Source organism: Aquarana catesbeiana, linkage group LG03, assembly GCF_042186555.1.
Source record: "Aquarana catesbeiana isolate 2022-GZ linkage group LG03, ASM4218655v1, whole genome shotgun sequence".
NCBI lineage: Eukaryota > Metazoa > Chordata > Amphibia > Anura > Ranidae > Aquarana > Aquarana catesbeiana.
This window is the reverse complement of record NC_133326.1, coordinates 381,821,384-381,834,385: the sequence shown is the minus strand read 5'-3', so window position 1 is coordinate 381,834,385 and position 13,002 is coordinate 381,821,384. Positions and strand designations below refer to the sequence as shown.

The 13,002-nt window shown below is 41.4% G+C and overlaps 1 protein-coding gene across 2 annotated transcripts in view; it reads left to right on the top strand.

Moving 5' to 3' along the window:
* Nucleotides 1–13,002, top strand: part of RAD50 (RAD50 double strand break repair protein) — a 463,790-nt gene that overhangs the window by 325,967 nt on the left and 124,821 nt on the right. The gene's annotated exons all lie outside the window — the stretch shown is intronic.

Genomic DNA, 13,002 nt, shown 5'->3' with positions numbered 1-13,002 from the left:
AATGTGGGTTAAGTTGAATGAGGATAAATACAGCAAGAAGGGAGGACGGGTCCTATTGAAGTATATGCACAAGTACATGTAAGTTATATCGGCCCTTATGCCACTCACCCCTATAGAGTGTTGTTGCCAAAGCCAACCAGACTAGGCATACAAAAAATAAGCCAGGGTAAGGTCACCTGGGAAGAAAGTGGCTAAGGCAACAATGGGCAGTAATAAAGGCTGATAAGTACATAACAACATTTTATTTAGTTCAAAGTTGAGGGACAAAAACATACTCAGTATACAGAGACAATAATGGCATCCTAACCTGGTACTGGTTGATAGGATCCCACACAAAGAAAAAAAAAGTGTGAGAAAAACAGACAATGGACACACAGACACACAAAAAATAACATACAAATAACTAAAAAATAAACAAAGTCTGGACACCAGACCACCATACACACCGCTATTGTCAGCGGGACCCCCGCTTGCCTAAATAGGGGGAAATAAATCCAGTAGAATGCAGTGTAGACAATCTGTGTGTGTATGACCCCCAGGGGTAGGAAAATGCAAATGATAGAACAATGCTGAGATGTTTGAAGAAGGCGGCTGTTGCTAGGATTGATTAAATGAAGGTCACAAGCTATGTGCCAGTGTATTAGCATCTATATCCACGTAAGTCACTAGGATCAATGAAGAAATTAGTGGAGGTTGCTGCTGTCAACTACTAGCCTGAGATGTGAAACTCCTAGCATGAAATAGACAGTCACCAAATTAGAAATGGAATTTGCTGCTGCTAGATGTCAGTGTCCACAGGCTGCTGTTTGAAAAATAAGAAGCCCTTAGCAAGGAAATGGGGGCCTGGCATATTAAATGCAGTCGGGTCTGGGCAAATCAGGCGGTGGAAAGACAGTTTATTAAACACAGGTATCTGAAAGTGCGGACCACAGTGGGTTAAGGACCAGGTGTCAGACAAACCGTATGTCAGATATCAAAGCAGCCTATTGGGCAACTGCAGCTATGCATAGCTGTTCCTATGGGAGGCATGGAGCAAGAGGCAATCCTACATTACCACATCCTGTAGAGTGTGTATCTTCCATAGTCGCCACCGTAGTCATAAAGTCAATGCTATGTGTCACAGACTGTCTGTGTCAAGGTGAAAGAACATAGCAACTTGGTGGCTGTGGGAGTAAGATGATTCACAGGATGATTCACGCCAATGCCATTAAAGTCTGGGTGTGGTTCGGGTTGCCTGTCTTCCCCCTGCCATTCCAAGTGCCTGTTGGAGCGGGGGATAGTTTGAATAGCGTCACGTGACTGTGATGGCGTCAACGCTTTTCGCAACGGAGAGTGGCATAGTTTCATCCAGATGGGGAGGGGGCTGGCAGACACCTGTCCCTTATATCTTCTGTTTCGTAATGGTGGTGCCACCCCTCCTAAGGAGGGTTTAAAGGGACATAACAGCAGCCTTTTGTCCATTGTCAATAGCATTCTCTTGGTAGACTATGCGAAGCTGCCGAGCGGCACATTAAGTTTATATTTCTAAATTAAGAGAAATCAAAATCACAAATATTCACAATCCTATGGAATTGGAAGACAAACAGGTTATTCCACTAGCTTGGAAACAGTACAAGTGAATGTACATATATATGGGAATACCAAATAAAGATAATGCCATGTGGATTGATATCTGATTCACTTGTTAATAATTCTGGAAGGGGAAAGGAAAAGATGTGAGTTTAGTAATACAGTGGGGCAAAAAAGTATTTAGTCACCCACCAATTGTGCAAGTTCTCCCACTTAAAAAGATGAGAGAGGCCTGTAATTGCCGTCATAGGTATACCTGAACTATAAGAGACAAAAATATGGAAACAAATCCAGACAATCACATTGTCTGTTTTTTGAAAGAATTTATTTGCAAATTATGGTGGAAAATAAGTATTTGGTCACCTACAAACAAGCAAGATTTCTGGCTCTCACAGACCTGTATCTTCTTCTTTAAGAGGCTCCTCTGTCCTCCACTCATTACCTGTATTAATGGCACCTGTTTGAACTTGTTATCAGTATAAGACACCTGTCCACAACCTCAGTCACACTCCAAACTCCACTATGGTGAAGACCAAAGAGCTGTCGAAGGAAACCAGAAACAAAATTGTAGACCTGCACCAGGCTGGGAAGACTGAATCTGCAATAAGCAAGCAGCTTGGTGTGAAGAAATCAACTGTGAGAGCAATAATTAGAAAATGGAAGACATACAAGACCACTGATAATCTCCCTCGATCTGGGGCTCCACGCAAAATCTCACCCCATGGGGTCAAAATGATCACAAGAACGGTGAGCAAAAATCCCAGGACCACATTGGGGGACCTAGTGAATGACCTGCAGAGAGCTGGGACCAACGTAACAAAGGCTACCATCAGTTACACACTACGCTGCCAGGGACTCAGATCCTGCAGTGCCAGACGTGTCCCCCTGCTTAGGCCAGTACATGTCCAGGCTCGTCTGAGTTTTGCTAGAGAGCATTTGGATGATGAAGAGAATTGGGAGAATGTCATATGGTCAGATGAAACCAAAGTAGAACTGTTTGGTAGAAACACAACTCGTCATGTTTGGAGGAGAGAGAATGCTGCGTTGCAACCAAAGAACACCATACTTACTGTGAAGCATGGGGGTGGCTTCATAAGAAGCATTTCAAGGTCCTAGAGTGGCCTAGCCAGTCTCCAGATCTCAACCCCATAGAAAACCTTTGGAGGGAGTTTAAAGTCCGTGTTGCCCAGCGATAGCCCTAAAACATCACTGCTCTAGAGGAGATCTGCATGGAGGAATGGGCCAACATACCAGCAACAGTGTGTGACAACCTTGTGAAGACTTACAGAAAACGTTTGACCTCTGTCATTGACAACAAAGGATATAGAACAAAGTATTGAGATGAACTTTTGATATTGAAAAAATACTTATTTACCACCATAATTTGCAAATAAATGCTTTCCAAATCAGACAATGTGATTATCTGGATTTGTTTCCACATTTTGTCTTTCATAGTTGAGGTATACCTATGATGACAATTACAATAAAATTACTCTCTCATCTTTTTAAGTGGGAGAACTTGCACAATTGGTGGCTGGCTTAATACTTTTTTGCCCCACTGTATAAGCAGATGGCAATAGATAGATGTAGGCTAAAAAATGGCAGAGATTAGATGTGAAGGTGGAGGTATAAATAGAGGGGTACCTGGTTGTCAAGCTTACTCTAAGGGGGAGAGGAGGACAGAGCGGACCCTGAGAGCAAACTGTAGGGGGAGAGATGAGGAGAAGGGGGGCAGTGTTGAGGCCCTGGGGGACAAGAGACTTCAACATAAATATCCACCGCTTTTCCTTCTGTAGTAGGATACGGTTGAAGTCTCCCCTTCTTGGTGGTAGCTTAAGCACATATATCAAACATATGTCTTTTTTTTTTTTTTTTTTATATCATAATGTAGAGTATAAGATTTCCTATCATTTGAGCCCCATCTTGCCACACAGAGTTAATCCATCTCTGAGCAATCCTCTTTTGTTCAGTGAGAAAAATCTTGACAAACTGACAAAAACTTTTTCAAATACTCCCCCTTGCTGTGAGTGACAGCCTAAGCCACATCCATGATTTTTTAATTCCCTCCCCCACTCCTTTCTTCAGCAGCTGCAAGGATTGGCTGTTCCACACCTCAGCATGATTTGGCATGCTGAAGTCCTCTGGTTACTTTCCTGTCTTTTCATTGGATGTTAGAGATCATAGCAGAAGTTCAGTTAGAAATACACAGGAGAAAATGCATATTGACAAGGGGAGTATAGAGGTGGGCGGGGAGTCTACTGACATCATGACTCCACCCACCGAGCTCCAGACAACAGACCCACCCACAGAATATGCAGTTTTTCGGGTCTAATAACAGACAGAGGGGAGACATTTGACAGGTAAAGATACATGCAGGAGGCATGTATATCCTTATATATATAACCCCTATGGCAGTAGTTTAGAAAGGATGACATTGGGTTTACATCCACTTTAAACATTAATAGCGCTTATATAGTCAGAAAGTCTTTGGGATTGATACACAGTCCACTTTGACAGTGAAAGTAATCAGATGTAAAAAATGAAAGATAATCCGCTCCAAGAGAAGAAAATAATGAATTCCTTGCAGTTTATTGATTCAGATGATTCACCTTCACTACATTGCGTGTGTTAACAATCCCCCAAAGGTAGTTACCAGATATTACTGGATTAAATGCATATCCTTAGGTAGTTGTCAGCAAACCTCAGTATGTCTCCATCCGATATTGCTGAGTTGGTAAGCGGGTGTTAGGTGGCTGTAATTAACAATAACTGCATACCTCCATCTCCATCTAAATATTGCTCTTTACAAGCAAAAAGTCAAGGGTGCACATAGCGTAATCCAGTATTGGAAGGTATGTTTGTTAAGTAAACCCTTATAGATGTACACTTACAATAAATCAAATATTAAAAGCATAAGTTAAGTATACTTATGTAGTCGCTCTTCCTGATATACCTCTCACCGCTGCAGCGGTGTTCCCGGGTAAGGTAAGCAGGGGATTAGACAGGGAATTCTACGGCGTAGATTGCTGCGTGGTCACGCTCTGGCGTGTTTCATTATTGATTTCGTCAGAGGGTGTGAAATCAATGATGAAACGCGTCAGACGTGACCACGCAGCAATCTACGCCATCGAATCCCCTGCTTACCTTACCCAGGAACACCGAGGGTGAATCGTCTGGATCAATAAACTGCAAGGAATTCATTATTTTCTTCTCTTGGAGCGGATTATCTTTCATTTTTAGATCTGATTACTTTCACTGTCAAAGTGGACTGTGTATCAATCTTAAAGACTTTCTGACTATATAAGCGCTATTAATGTTTAAGTATTTATTTAGACATATGTTTGTTATATTGTTTGTTATAGGAGCAGCTTTCTTTATATTGTATTTTTGCCGTGAGTGCTGAGGGAGAGATATCTTCTTATTGTTTGATCATTTCTCAATCTTTGCTAGCTTAAAGTGGAGTTCCACCCATTTTTACAACTCTTCAGCATCCCTCACTAAACTGTGCACTGTATACAAATTGGATATTTTTTTATTTTTTTTCTCAGCACTTACTGTATATCTGCTGTATTAATTTTTCACTTCCTCCTCCCTGGCCGCGGCCCATCGCCTCATTTCCTGTTTGCAATGCCTTCTGGGAAGGGGAAGCAACTTCCTCTGACACTGCCGTTGCTATGGAAACTGACCTGAAACCTATTACACTGCTTGTGCTGCACTGAGCATGTGCGAGATCTGCAAGGATGAGATCCAGGAAGAAATACAGTCTGGCTTCAGATGCCCAGACTTAAGATGGCCACGGCCTGCTGTAAGTTTATAAAATAACAAACTACTGCTATAAACTAACAAAACAGATCTTAGTTTACAGACTAACTTTACTAGAATACATTAAGCTTGTGTATTAAAGGGGTGTTTTTATTTAAAAAGTATAATTTCGGCCGGAACACCACTTTAAGGACATAGATCCCTTTAACCTTTAACCCTTCTATCTTTCCTTCATGGTACAGTATTGGGACGAAGTGTTTTGCTAGTGGTTTTTCCTGCTCTTTTTCAGGGTCTCTGTCCTTTTTAATATCCCATAAATGTTCTCCTATCCTAACTTTTAAGGATCTCTTGGTTTTACTGATGTACACCTTGGGACACGGGCAAGTTAACATATAAATTACCTTACTTGTAGAGCAATTTATTAGATACCTAATTTCAAAGGAACTCTGTTCCACTGCATAAGTCCTGTCCACCAGAGGGCAAATTTGGCATTTATTACAGGGGAACATCCCCTTGCTTCGAGGATACTCTGATGTAGAGCTTGGTCCCTTAGTGAACTCAGAGTGTATCAGGATGTCCCCCAAGTTCTTAGCTCTATGTGCTACCATCTTGGGACAGTGGCCCACGATGTTCACAAGGCTGGGGCTTTTTGTTAACATTTCCCGGTGTTTTCTCAAGTACCTCAAGCCCCACTGGGCTCTGTAGGTCATTATTAATCTCACCAGTCCTGGTTCTGACTCTTTCCTTCTTTTAGCACTGGAATCCAGGGAGAGAACATCTCTCCGCTCTGTGTAGCAGCCCTAAGTTTTGCATTGCAAGTCTATTTATGCGAGTATCCGTGCTCACGGATTCTCACATATACAGTATATCACAAAAGTGAGTACGCCCCTCGCATTTTTGTAAATATTTTATTATATGTTTTCATGTGACAACACTGAAGAAATGACACTTTGCTACAATGTAAAGTAGTGAGTGTACAGCTTGTATAACAGTGTAAATTTGCTGTCCCCTCAAAATAACTCAACACACAGCCATTAATATCTAAACCACTGGCAACAAAAGTGAGTACACCCTAAGTGAAAATGTCCAAATTGGGCCCAATTAGCCATTAGATGAAAAATATTAAAGTAAATAAGTCCATGGAAATCTAAATAGATCCAAATGCTGGATTTATAAAAAAGTGCCTAAGTGCACTGTGCAAAGTTCAAATTGATCCAATTAACAGGTGTTCCACACTCCATGCGATTCAGTATGCTGTGAAAGTGATGCGATAATCAGATGCTGTGTTCTCACTCAGGTGCTTCCCCCCCACCCCCATTCCCCCCATGTAATGAAGGCTCACCTTAAGGTGTGTCACCTTGCTGTTAAGCTTGGTCAATACACGCTTTGGAATCACTACAGGGTTCAGCAGTGCATCCAGAATCCTGGATCAATCGCCAATGTGCCTCAGTAAATCAATGAAAAAAGGATCTCATAGTGTAGTATGCTTATGCAATTTATTGAAACAAAAATAAACAGGTCCCACACAGGGTACTCACAATATTCAGGCGCTAAAGTGCACCATTCTACATCAACCAAAAACGAATGGTTGAAAGCGGCCAGTAACAGGATGGTATGCTGATCGTTCCTAACAGCTGATCTGCTAAGCATGCCGTCCTGTCCCCTTCCCCTACACGTGTGGGCTTTATGCTTATGCCTTTGATAGCGCACCGTTTTTAATGCGATCTTAGTACTTTTACATGCTTTATGAGACATGTTTACCGCTTGCAGCTGATTCAAAGAGGACTTATTGGTTTATTATTGTTAGTGGAGGCTCACAGGACGTTCTATATAATTTTAATTTGACTTGTTAGTGTTACAAGGTGTTATCGATCTCACTCTCTCATACTGATCACTGGAAGTTCAACATGGCACCTCATGGTAAAGAACTCTGAGGATCTGAAAAAGATAATTGTTTCTCTACATAAAGATGGCCTAGGCTATAAAAAGATTGCCAAGACCCTGAAACTGAGCTGCAGCACGGTGGCCAAGACCATACAGTGGTTTAACAGGACAGGTTTCACTCAGTACAGGCCTCGCCATGGTCCACCAAAGAAGTTGAGTGCACATGCTCAGCATCATATCCAGAGGTTGTCATTGCTAAATAGACATACGAGTGCTGCCAGCATTGCTGCAGAGGTTGAAGGGGTGGGGGGGTCAGCCTGTCAGTGCTCAGACCATACACCTCACACTGCATCAAATTGGTCTGCATGGCTGTCATCCCAGAACGAAGCCTCTTCTAAATATGATGCACAAGAAAGCCTGCAAACAGTCTGAAGACAAGCAGACTAAGGAATTTGATTACTGGAACCATGTCCTGTGGTCTGAGACCAAAATAAACTTATTTGGTTCAGATGGTGTCAAGCGTGTGTGGCGGCAACCAGGTGAAGAGTACAAAGACAAGTGGGTCTTGCCTACAGTCAAGCATGGTGGTGGGAGTGTCATGGTCTGGGGCTGCATGAGTGCTGCCGGCACTGGGAACCTACAGTTCATTGAGAGAACCATGAATTCTAACATGTACTGAGACATACTGAAGCAGAGCATGATCCCCTCCCTTTGGAGACTAGGCCGCAGGGCAGTATTCCAACATAATGACCCCAAAAACACAGCCAAGACGACCACTGCCTTGCTAAAGAAGCTGAGGGGTAAAGGTGATAGACTGGCCAAGCATGTCTCCAGACCTAAACCCTATTGAGCATCTGTGGGGCATCCTCAAACAGAAGGTGGAGGAGCGCAAGATCTCTAACATCCACCAGCTCCGTGATGTCATCATGGAGGAGTGGAAGAGGACTCCAGTGGTAATCTGTGAAGCTCTGGTGAACTCTATGCCCAAGAGGGTTAAGGTAGTGCTGGAAAATAAAGGTGGCCACACAAAATATTGACACTTTGTGCCCAGTTTGGACATTTTCACTTAGGGGAAGAGGGCGTGAGGGTGTGTCCACCACTCTGGACCACACCTCCCTCATTACAATACCACCTTCCACCTTTCTGTACAATCTTAATGTGCAATCTCCTTTAGATCTCTCATTGGCTATGTAGTACAAGGGCATGCCTGATTTGATACAAATTGAATGGATTGGGTCAAGTGGGTCTGGTAAATCTAAAGGAAATTGTACAGAGATTGTGCAATCAGATTGCATAATGTATGGCCATCTTTATACAAGTACATAGGAGGGGAGTGGACAGAGACTATCAGTTGTCATTCCTCGTTCACATCTCCACATAGTAAAAACCTACATTCCCACATGCGTTTTTTTTGTTTTGGAGCGTTTTCACTCGTCACGCATAGGGCAGCCTATTCACTTGAATGGGCTGTCCTACATGTGACAATCGCTCCAGAGGAGCTCCAGAACTTTTTTTTGGAGTGGAGCATGGTGCGTTACTGCGGTTTTTGGTGCGTTTACTGCACTTGGGGAGCCTTTAACATATAATGACAACATAAGCACAATGCATATTTGCAGAATTTCTGAAACCCATGGCAAAGTGCACACACAGATGTGAATGGGGCCTTGTTCTTGTGTAAACACACCAATTTCACTTGCAGGCCCTATTCACACCTGGAGTAGTGGGAGTGCATGTTTTTTGGCCCGTTCTTCTAGTGACACACATAGGGCAGGAAATGTAAATGACTCCTTGCAAAAGAAGTAAGCACTGGCAAAGAGAAAGAACTACTGCCTCTACTAGTTACTGCCACTAGGTGGAGTACGTGAATGGAAAGAAAATGAAGTAGATATGGCGCTGTTCTATTATATACCTGTATTTGATGAACTAGATGACTGCAAATATATGCAAAATTAAATAAAATAAATAAATTAAATTTATTGGTGAATGTACGCGTGAAGGTGCAACTTAACGTGTACACTACATAGCTTCAAATGTGTCCTTCCGGCCCAGGGAAGGAAAAATAGTAGTTTTCAAAAATAAATTAAAATGTGAAAATAAATATAAATAGAGTACCAAGTGGTTAAGTACCTCTGTGCAAGTATGTCAAGTGTTGAACAAACGAGACTGATTAGTCCCAATACATCCTCCAAAAAATGCGTTTAAAAGATATACATAGTCCCATTAGTCCTTTAAACAAAGTAAGGTGCTTCTGTGCTAGTGAAAAACTTTTTTGAAATGTATGCATTTGAAAATAATATATATATATATATATATATATATATATATATATATATATATATATATATATATATATATATATATATATAGTCCCAACAATAAATATCCAAAATAAAGTGCTTCTGTGCTTGTGAAAACAATAATTGTGTTGGTATTTCCACTTTGCAAAGGTGATCACAGCATGCATGTTTTATCCGTGCTCTTATTATGGCTGCACTCACCGGAATTTACCCTCCCTCTTGGGGTATGGAGCATTCACAGTATCTGCAACTGTGCAGCACTCTGGAGGCTGGATAATCCCAGATGTAATAGCAGTTTCCACTCTTGTCCCATAGATCATATAGAGCATAGGAGAAAAGGATTCCAATAGTGTAATATTGTTTCAACTATTTATTGCTTAAAACCATGGAAAAAAGTACTCACATTCAGTGAAAGACATAAAAGCATTTGTTGCTGACACAGAAGCCGGTGACCGGAAGTGATGCAAGAGCGTGTGCTGACCCCTCCCTACGCGTTTCATCACTCTGACATTATCTGGAGCATGCCAGTTGATTTCAGTGGGCTGCACTACACGCGGCAAAGCAGCTCATGGGACTTTTTGGCATGGTGCGAGTTGCACAGTTTTTTATTACACGTTTTGCTGTGTTTGTCACCCATTTTTTTCATGTGGCAAAATGTGCGTTTGCTTTTGTGTTTGGTGTGCCCTTAACAATTAATGACACTGAAAACGCAACTAGGTAATTTTTAGGTGTATAAATGTGGCCATACACTATACAGTCTGATTGTACAGTCTCCTTTAGATTTCCCAAAACTATATAATAGGACGACACACCATCTATTAAATCACTCTGTATCCAATCAGGCAGGCCCTTGCACTACATCAGGGGTGTTTAGTGGGCTGAATGCGGCCCCATGGAGTTTAGCATGCAACCTTAGCCCATCTGGAAGGACGCTGGGGAAGCCAGGCAAATGCACGTGTGGAGGGATGCCCGGGATGCTGTGCAAACATAGTTGATGGGTGTGTGCTAATGAGGTCAGCTGGTAAACGCCTTCCTGTCTGTTACTGGTTACTCTGTCCCAAATCTACATATCAGCAAGTGATGAAGCTTTCTAAGAAGAAATACAGCAAGGGCTAAGATAAGTAGTTGTTCTCAGATTCAAAGAATGTTTGTATTTTTATGCAACCGAGGTACATTAGTGGCATATTGGTTCATAGGGGAGCTGGATTTGAAATTTTTGTTTTTTTAAAAGTGAACTTGGCCTTTAAGCCATTGAGGGTGGTGGCAACTTCCCTAGGGAATATATGAGTGTTCCCCATGATAAGGAGGAAGCTTATTGTTTATATAGTCAGGAACTGAGAGAAATACTTAGAGGAGGAACAAAGGATCAAAAAAAATTCCAGCTGCTCTTATCTCATGTGTCAGAGAACTTGTCAGAAGTTATCATGCTGATAACAGAGGAATGGAGCAGTAGAAAGACACATGACTTAGTGCTTTGGAGAGAGATAAGTGAACACTGCGCCTATGTGCCTAGGTCACATTTCATGAATTGGGTTTACATCCACTTTAAATCTACTTTTTTGTTTCCTTTAAAAAGGGTAGAAGGTATAGAAGGTAAGGTTTTTAATAGTGGTCGTATGGGCCACATTGGTTATGGTGATGTAAAAAGTTATGGGCCTCCTCTTAGAAATGATTGTCATCACAGTCGCAATATGATTGGTCATTGGAGACCACCTAGAGACTTTCTCAAAATGGCCTAAATGGGGAACTATGAGGATTCCCCTCATCCCCACATCCCCAGGCTAGTCGTCCAAACAAAACAACAGATGTGCCCTCTTGGCAAGCTATTAGGAAGATTGTGTTTTTATAGAGGAGGATGTTAATTATGGTTACATTTTGAACACCGCTAGGGGAAGGACTACATCCGCCAAAAATGTTAATTGGGGTGGAAGATCCCAACATTTTTTAGGATCCAGAGGGGAAATAAAAGGCAAACGGAGAGAGGATAAAGAGGAGAAGAAAGATTTTTCTGGCGCAAGCTGATGTGCTGAAAAGCTAGTTTTAGAGAAAAGTTATGTAGATGCTCCTGAACAGGTAATTGATGAAGTTGCCAACATGGAATAGGAATTACTGGCAGTTAGAAATCATTATGAAAAAGTAATAATGATAAATTTGAATGGGCATTTACCACCACGTTCTCTAAACAATATAGAGGGGTTGAGAACCTTATACATAAACATTGAAAAGTGCTTAAAAATTATAAACTTTTAGGCCTATAATTATCTCCTTAATGTAATATAATTAGAAAAAGTAGAACTAATAGAGGTTTTGTCTCTCCTAATGTGGTTAACCCTCCTCCTAGGGTATCTTTGTTTGTGGGCTTTGAAAGGCTTTTACCCATGTAAAAGATTAAGATGTATCATACTTTCAGGAGATATTGTATTTGTTCTAAAAGTTTCTCTTCCAGATTGAGTAGAAGGGAATATGAAATTCGAGAATTAATTTTCAGTTCCACTAAGTTTGTTGTTTATCTGTTAGAATGTCCCTGTGTGTACCAATTCATGGCATGTACCACTTTGCGCCCCTTATGTTAGCAGTAATGAACACATTGGAAATATTAAAAAAAAGGTTACAGAGGACATAGCCTCTCTAAACACAATTTGTGGTGTCATAACAAAGATCCCAGTTCTTTGAAATTAGTTGGGATGGATAGGTTTTTTTTCTCTAGTGGGGTGGGGAAGTAACAGATGGGAAAACCCCTCTTTTACTGTTACTTCCCCACTCCAATAGAGAAAAAACCCTATCTATGGATTGTTAAAACAATCTCTCCTGTTAGTACACTGGAAGTATAGTAATAGCTGTACTCTCAGCTCTTAGTAAATGTATCAGTTGTAAATAAAATGAATCCATCTCATTGGACTTAACCCATAGTAAACCAGGCACATTTTAGAAAGTGGCTAAATTCCTGGAGTTCATCTTTAAAGTGTTATCTATCCCAAGAACCTGCATTCACTATATCTGGTCTCCCAAAGTACACAGATCATGGATATGCAATTATTTTAGTAAATATAAATGGCTAAATACCTTTTCTCATCAGAAGTTAGAGCAGTCTTGTGACTTCTGCCAGTGTCCAAACAATCATTGGTTAAAGCTTGTAGGAGGAGTTTTCTGACTGCCCTATAAGACTGCAAGACCCCTGACTCTCTGTCTGGACAGTGCTCATTGGCCATGTGCCGCTCACATTCAAGGAAAAAAAAACCTGTCTGGCAATACACACCAAACTAAGCATGTGCAGCTTGACTCCATAGGCTCTGTGTTAGGAAATTATCAGGGGCAGTGGAAGGAGGGAGGAGGATCAGAGAAGCCAGGATCAAACAGCCTTTTTACTCAATGTGGAGATTAGCCCCTTATGTTCCACAGTGAGTATGCTTTACTGCATGCACAGACTGATTTTACTGTTGTGGGCTTAGTAACACTTTAATTGCTGGACTAGCAGAGTTGCTACTCTAAT